We start from the raw sequence: 8,089 nt of genomic DNA on the forward strand, positions 1-8,089 counted from the left end.
AGTAAGTCAGAAAGAAAAACACCAATATGGTATATTAATGCATATATATGGAATTTAGAAAGATAGTAACGATGACCCTATATGCAAGACAGCAAAAGAGACACAGATATAAAGAACAGACTTTTGGACTCTGTGGAAGAAGGCGAGGATGGGATGATTTGAGACAATAGCATTGAAACATGTATATTATCATATGTGAAATAGATCGCCAGTCCAGGTTTGATGCAAGAGACAGGGCGCTCAGGGCCAGTGCACTGGGATGACCCTGAGGGATGGGATGGGGAGGAAGTTGGGAGGGGAGTTCGGGATGGGGAACACATGTATACTCATGGCTGATTCATGTGAATGTATGGCAAAAACCACTACAATATTGTAAAGTAATTAGCCTCCAATTAAAATAGATAAACTAATCTACAAAAAAAAACAAAACAAAAACCAAGGAGGGAAACCATTGAGAAGTTTGCATTCTGGGGCAATTCCAAAACAATAAATTAAAATGACTAATAAATATATACTGTTTAAAACTTCAAAAAAAATAAATAAAGATCACATGTGTGGCAACTGAAAAAAAAAAGATCCTACATGCTGCAAAGAAGATTAAAGATCCTGTGTGTCATAACTAGGACCCCACACAGACAAATAAATACATAAGCATTTAAAAAAAAAAAAGAAAGAGGGGCAGATCCTGGCTCTGAGTGGATTGTGAGTGACGGTGTTTCTCAGCCTCTGACTCTGCAGCAGGAGGGCCCAGGGCCCAGCTTTCTGAGCTAGGGTCTTTGACCCAGCGCCGGGATGGACAAGGCCAGGGCGTGGCTCTGGGACCAAGGTCCGGACCTGGGTGTGTCGCGGGAGGCACCAGGCGTGCCCCTGGGCCCGGAACCCAGCGACCCAGGCCGAATCCTGCCTCGGGACCCAGCCCAGGAAGCCAGGAAAGCCTCTGATGAGGAAGGCGGTGAGCCCACGCGTCAGGACTGCCCGCAGCCAAGGGCAGGTGAAGAGGAGGACTCCTCCTCATATCCCCCTGCAGCCAAGAGAAGGACAGTGGACACCAAGGGCAAGAGAGCCAGGCAACGGGAAGTGGACGAAGAGGAGGCCCAGAAGATGAGAACCCTCGTGGCTGCTATGAGCGAAGAGCAGCTGAACCATTACCAAGTGTTTCGCTGCTCAGCCTTCCCCAAAGCCACCATCAAACGTCTGATCCAGGCCGTGGCCGGCACGCCGGTGTCCCAGAACGTGGTCATCGCCATGTCTGGAATAGCCAAGGTCTTCGTCGGGGAGGTGGTGGAAGAGGCCCTAGACATGTGTGAGAAGTGGGGCGAGACGCCCCCACTCCAACCCAAGCATCTGAGGGCGGCTGTTTGCAGGCTACGCGAAAAGGGACAAATGCCCAGCACCAACCACAAGATCCTCTTCTTCTAGGCCTGAGTCCGGAAGGGCCTGTTCCTGAGGAACCGGGCCCTCCAGCCGACCAGCCTCTTAACCGTCAGGCTTTCTTTCATTGCGTTCCCCATACCGCACCCCTGCCCCTCAGGGAACCCGGAATCCCGTGGCCATTCCACCAGAGGACTTCACCAGGATGGATCAACTGCCTCAAAGGGGAGAGAGGACACCCAGCACCTCTAGCTGCTCCTTTGAAAAGACCTGTAACATGCAAAAGCCTCTCTCGCCCGGAGGCATGCTGGCGAGAGACCTGAGACCCAGAGTTGGATTCCTTGAGAGACACGACCTGCCGCAACGCACCCGTGAGAACAGACCCCTGAAATGGCGCCTCCTTGTGTATCAGAGAAGCTGAATCCATACACTGTAACCATGCCTGACTGGGAATACCAGGCCCTGGTGGTTTCACTCAGGGAATTCTAGCAAACCCATCCAGGCGACATATGAGAACCTCTGTAATACGCCGTCCAGGAGCCGGAAGCCCAGGGAATTCTTTCAAACTCACTGAAGGAGCAAAGCCTTGGTGTTCCTCCGCGGAGGCAAGGCCTTCCCAGAGGACACCAGACGACGATCTCACACGCAGAGAGACGCCAATGCGCTTCAGTGCCTTTCAGCCAACCACATCTGGCTGTGGGCAAGAGAAAGCCTAGGCCTCTGGATGCGCTGCCTCCCAGGTGTCCGGGGCAGTCTCAGCCTTCAAAGGCCAGGGGATGGGATCCCCGAGCCTTCCGTGGTCCCAAAAGGAAACCTCAGAGAATCCTTCCAGGGGTAGGGCGTGAGGAGTGAGATCCCAGCCTTTGACCAAGTCCCCCACTCACCAATTCCTGATCACATTTGGGCAGGCGGGGCCAGGAGACTGGCTTAGGACCCTCTTGCAAAGAATCAGAGCTGAGACCCTCGCACCAGAAAGGTGATGAAGCAGCGAAGTTCTCCCAGGTAGATCCGGGAAGAGGCAAGCCTCTGTCCTGTCCACACGATTGCTCCATTGGGCCAGTGGGGCTACCTCATGCCCCAGGTCACTCCAAGTTAAGAGACGGTGTCCAGGAGTTCAAATCTGGAAGAAAGCCTCCTGTCTTCGGCGGGTGGCCAATCAGAAACTCAGGGCCACGTGGACCTTCATTCCCCTGGCGTCTTCATTCCCATGGGGGCCCTTCTACCTTGAGTTTCTCTCAAAGGTGGGTACAGTGTGTGGGCCCACAGGACATGCTGTGCACACAGGACTCCTACCTCGAATATGCCTTCCAAAGTGCTGGAAGTCAGCAGCAACCAAACACCCCTCGGAGCCTGGGGATGAGAGGTGAATGGATCATGCTTGGCAACTCCATAAGCAGGACTACTACCATTGGCACTCGAGGGAACTGAGTCATCAGGCCAAGTCCGGAAGGGTGGGTTGAACTCCAAAGGCATACTTACACGGGAAAGGAACCAACGGGGAAATGGCCACAGATCTCAGCCGTCCCAGGATAGGGACACAGGGGATAGACTTAAGCCCTGGTGACCCTGAAAACCTTTACTGAGGTCAGGGATTCGGACAGAGGAAGTGTGGACCAGGCGGAGCAGAGAGCAGGTGGAGGTCAGAGAAAGGCCATTCCTTCCCGGCCTGGCTCTATTGAGAGATGCGTGCCTCGACTTTGGAGGCTTTGTGAAAACTCCAGGGAATAGAGCTCAGGGATGGCGATTCCTCATGGAAGAGATGAACCTTGGGGAAGAGAGTGTGTAGAGGTGGCTTCTTCCTGAAGTGAACGTCTGTACCCCACCCACCCCCAACACAGCCACCCTACTTCTGGGTTGGATGTCTTGATCAGGATGGTAGGGGAAGGTTTGTCTGGTTGGGGAGTGGATTTGTGTGGCTGCTGTGGGGGAATAAGAGGGAGAGAAGCAGGAGGGTGTTGAGAGGTGAGAGGAGGGAAGTGGGTGGAAGAGGGTTGGGGGACTGATTGCTTTTTCCCCTGGGCAAATTGAAGAGCATTTCCAGAGCAAGGTGGAAGCCTCCCCCATAGGCCTGCTGACCTATCTTCATGTCTGTGTCATCGGGGAGAGGATGGTCAGGGGCCACCCTCGAATGGCAGGAAAGTCTTCCAGAGCAGAACTCCCTGGGCTTTCTGGATTCGCTATCACCCCACAAGCCAGCCAGTCTGCTCTGAGGAGTAGTGGAGAGAGGACTTGGGCTCTTGGGCTGGCTGCTGGAAGGCTTTCAAGAGGCAGCTGTGAGAGACAGGTCTTCTGAGGACATGTCTACATTTCCATCGTGGCTCAAGATGAAGGGTTCAGGAACTCTTGAGTCAGGAGAAATCCTAGGAGACTGGTGGGACTGGCCCTCCCACGGTCCAGGGCAGCACAATCCGGCCCCGCCCTTTGCCTGGGGCAGCGGGAGGAGCCCAGCCAGCCTCCCTCCCGCTGTGCAGGATTGGCTGAGAGGATTACCCGACTTCCGGGTGGGCGTGGCTTCAGGTCCCCCCAGACCCTTATATAAGGGGGCTGGGCCCAGGCATGACTCAGGCGGATGCTTCCTCTGAGGACACTGAGGCTGGGGGCATTTCTTTTCCGCTGATTTTGCCTCAGAGAGGACCCAGGGCCCGAGCTTTCTGAACTAGGGGACTTGGTACCAGAGCTGGGATGGAGAACGCCAGTGCGTCTGGGAAGCACCAGGCGTGCCCTCAGGCTCGGACCTCAGCCACCCAGGCCGTATCCTGCCACGGGACCCAGCCCAGGAAGCCAGTGAGGCCTCTGACGAGGAAGGTGGGGGGGCTCAGACGTCAGAACTGCCCGCAGCCAAGGGCAGGTGAAAAGGAGGACTCCTCCTCACGTCCCCTTGCGGCCAAGAGACGAAAAGTGGACGCTGAGAGCGAGAAAGCCAGGCAACAGAAAGTGGACCAAGAGGAGGCCCAGAAGATGAGAACCCTCTTGGCTGCTTGATGGAGCAGCTGAACTAAGTGTTTCACCGTTCAGCCTTCCCCAAGGCCACCATCCAACATCTGAACCAGGCCATGACTGGCATGCCAGTGTCCTGATCGTAATCATAGCCATGTCGGGAATGGCCAAGATCTTCATCGGGGAGTTGGTGGAAGAGGCCCTGTTCCTGTTTGAGATTGAAGCAAGACGACTCCACTCCAACCCAAGCATCTGAGGGAGCCTGCATTCGCAGGCTAGGCGAAAAGGGGTATATGCCCCGCATCAAGCACAAGAAGTTTCTCTTCTTCTAGGCCTGAGTCCGGAAGGGCCTGTTTCCGAGGAACCAGGCCCCCTGGCTCACCAGCCTCTTAACCCTCAGGCTTTCATTCCACCCATGTCTCCCACTTCTCACCCATCTCTGGGGCAATTTCCATACCCTGTAACCTTCAGTTTGCCCAAAGAATGAAACAGTGTGTGTGCTCACAGGACAAACCATGAGCACACATAGGTTTGGTGCTAGAATGCTCCTAATTTTGGAATCATTTGTTACCTGATGCATCCTGGGGCATCAGGTAGTGGTATGTCTGGACCGGGTTAGGAGACAAGTAGTGTGGGCCCTCGGAGGAAATGAGTAGTCTGGTCAAGGTGAGATCTGCCTGTTAAGCTCCAAAGGCAAACGTTCCAAGTTAACTAAACCAGTCTGTGGTTGCAGACTCTCCATTGCTGTCCCTGGCAAACTTGCATGTTAGTTATGTTCACAACCCGAACAATCCTCTTTCATGGTTGCCTGCATGACCGTTTCATCAGAGTTATTGCGCTGTCTTGTTTTTCTGAGTTGCTCGAAAATGACCCATGTAGAGAGTCTTGTTTTGGATGGTGAAGACACTTTGTAGCTCTAGCTTTCCCCCTAGAAGTACAATATAATATAGAATGGTAGAAAGTCCTCTAATGTTAGTGCTTAGTTGGAACTGAATGGTGCTGAGAATTATGACTTTTCACATAGTTTGCCTTGGATGGAGGAGGCAGTTGAACTGAACTGGGATTTGCTTTTTTCTCTGCAATGTTTGTGCTACCACATTAGTTCTACTTATTTGCTGAATATAATCCAAATAATAAAGAGATGTGAATGAGCATATGAGATAGGGAATAGAAAGCAGACTCAATAGGAGCATGAAAAGACCTTTATACTCATGTTTCAAAGACTGAGACTGGCATGAAGAGTCACTATCTTCCTCAATATAGTGGCCAAGAAGAAGCATATATTTCTTTTAGCTCTGAAAATGCAAATTGCCCAATTCCTTATGTGCAGATTTTAAAACATGAAGTTGATTATTATTATTATTTTCTGATGTAATCCATACAGCTTGCATCCACTCAAACAAATGTTTTAGACCATTAATATTTATCTCTTGCCTACAAATATGTCCTTTTTTGAAGGAACATTTGTTGATTATTTGCCAAGACTAAGCACTGAGGATACACTATAAATAAGATATGGTTAAATAATGATTTACAGAGGATACTATATTCAAGTAGTATGTAAAAGATAAATTGCATATATATTGCAGCAAGCATTAAAGTAGAGGTATGGATAAAGTATTGTAGTGCAGTCATAGAAGGATGGAGTAACTGCTTCTGCTTGCTATTTGATTTTGTGGGTGAAGTCGGAAGAGTCAAAGACTGAAAGGTAGAGAAAGGGGAGGTAATAGAAAAGAATGTTTCAGCAAAGAGAAAGCATGTATAGCCATAGCATAGTGTGTGGGAGTGGAGTGATAGGAGATCCACCTCCAGAGGAAAGATGGAGGTTGATGATGATGATGGGGCATTCGGCTAAGATATAAGTGGGGAAAGAGGTGCTGGAAAAGACTCCTGAGAGCACCTTGGACAACAGGGAGGTCAAACCAGTCAATTTTAAGGGAAACCGACCCTGAATACTCATTGGAGGAACTGATGCTGAAGCTCCAGTATTTCCATCACCTGATGGAAACAACCCACTCATTGGAAAAGACCCTGATTCTGGGAAAGATTGAAGGCAGAAGGAGAAGAGGGCATCAGAGAATGAGAAGGCTGGATGGCATCACTGATGCAATGGACATTAACTGGGGAAAGCTTCAGGAGATGGTGAGGGACAGGAAGGCCTGGTGTGCTGCAGTCCATAGGGTTGCAAAGAGACATGACTGGGCAACTGAACAACAAGAGGTGATGAACTTGGATGATCCTCATTATTTCAGCCTTGCCAACCTCTCCTACCTCTATCATTGGCTACAGTTTCCCTCAAATGCAGGAATTTTTTCAGTCTCACAAGTCTTCTCACTTTGAAGCATTCATACGTATTGTATTTCTGTCTGAAAAGTGTGTTTCACCTGACTATTCTTTCTTGCCTTTGTCCACACGTAATCATGCTTGGGAATCTGCTTCCTCTCATTTCCCAAATTAAGTTCAATTCAGAAAGACCTTCCTTACACCTCTGACCTACTTAAAAGTTGTGGGCTTCCTCTTGTTATCCTCATTTTAATTTTTTTTCATGATATCTGTCACAATTTAGAAGTATATAAGTGATTTATAATGCACATAATCTATCATTATTTTTGTTATCTTGGTGTTTTACTTTCCTTGTTGACTTAAAATTCCCAACCAAGTTCCTAGAAAAAAAAAAAAGAAGAAGAAAGAAAGAAACTGTTAGAATTGTTTGCTCTGGAGCCAGGCTACCCTGAGTTCCCTCCTAGGTCCAGCCTTCACCTCCCAGGGAGCCTGAGCAAATCACTTCATCCCTTTTCATCTCTGCTCCCCCAGCCCTGCAACATGGGGGTAACAACAGTACCTGCTTCAAATAAGCTAATCCATGAGGAGGACTTGGCACAGAGTATAAGAAAGGCTCAGTAGGATGTAGCTATCAACTATCCTGTTAATCACAGACCGATTTCATTCTCCCCAGGGGCATTCTGAACGGTAATGCCAAGCTCTTGCCACAGGGTGGCACTCTTGTCTCTGGCCTCTGTTCTTTCCTGAGATAGTAAAGCTTCATTTCTCAAAATGCCAGATTGGGCAAGGATGAAAGACAGACACGGAAAAAGATGAAAAAGTCTGGGTACTACAGCCAAAAGGGTGTCCACCCTCTCACATCAAAAGTGCAGAAACTGCTTCATTCATCTCTGCTGGCTCTTACAACTATGTTCCCAAGCCTGGCTGATCCCCAAGCTTCAGAAAAGGCCGAAGGAGCTGGTAAAACTGGATGGTCCAGCCCCACCCACACACACACCCTGGTGAGGGGTCAGGAGTCTGACCTGGAAGGAGTCCGAGGGAAAAGGGTGAATGAAAGACACTGCCCCAGAGCAGACTCTCAGACTTTTCCTCTTCTTTTTTCCTTTTAATATTTACCTTTATTTATTTATTTGGCTGCGCCAGGTTGGGTCTTAGCCATGGCACATGGATCTTTGTTGTGCCATGCAAGATCTTCCTTGTGGAATCTTTAGTTGCAGCATGTGACTTAGTTCAGCATGCAGGATCTAGTTCCTTGACCAGGGATCAGACTCAGGTCCCCTGCGCTGGGAGCAGGTCCCCACTGGACCAGCAGGGAAGCCCCTCTCACAAACATTAATGCATATGCAAATCACCTGGGGACCTTGCTAAAATGAAGGTTCTGATTCAGCTAGTCTGGGAGTGGGGACCTGGAATTCTGCGTTTCTAACAAGCCCATCAGTGACAGACTTTATTTTCCTGGGCTCCAAAATCACTGCAGATGGTGACTGCAGCCATGAAA

General features: G+C 49.8%; 1 pseudogene across 1 annotated transcript; it reads left to right on the forward strand.

Annotated features, from left to right (window-relative positions):
* Positions 1 to 792: 792 nt before the first annotated feature.
* Positions 793 to 6,999, forward strand: LOC145512392 (transcription initiation factor TFIID subunit 11 pseudogene; annotated as a pseudogene). The gene has a single exon (XR_014058491.1). The product of XR_014058491.1 is annotated as a transcription initiation factor TFIID subunit 11 pseudogene (transcript).
* The last annotated feature ends 1,090 nt before the right edge of the window (positions 7,000 to 8,089 follow it).

Source organism: Giraffa tippelskirchi, chromosome 7, assembly GCF_054371585.1.
Source record: "Giraffa tippelskirchi isolate mGirTip1 chromosome 7, T2T-mGirTip1v1.2.pri, whole genome shotgun sequence".
In the NCBI taxonomy this organism is placed as follows: Eukaryota; Metazoa; Chordata; class Mammalia; order Artiodactyla; family Giraffidae; genus Giraffa; species Giraffa tippelskirchi.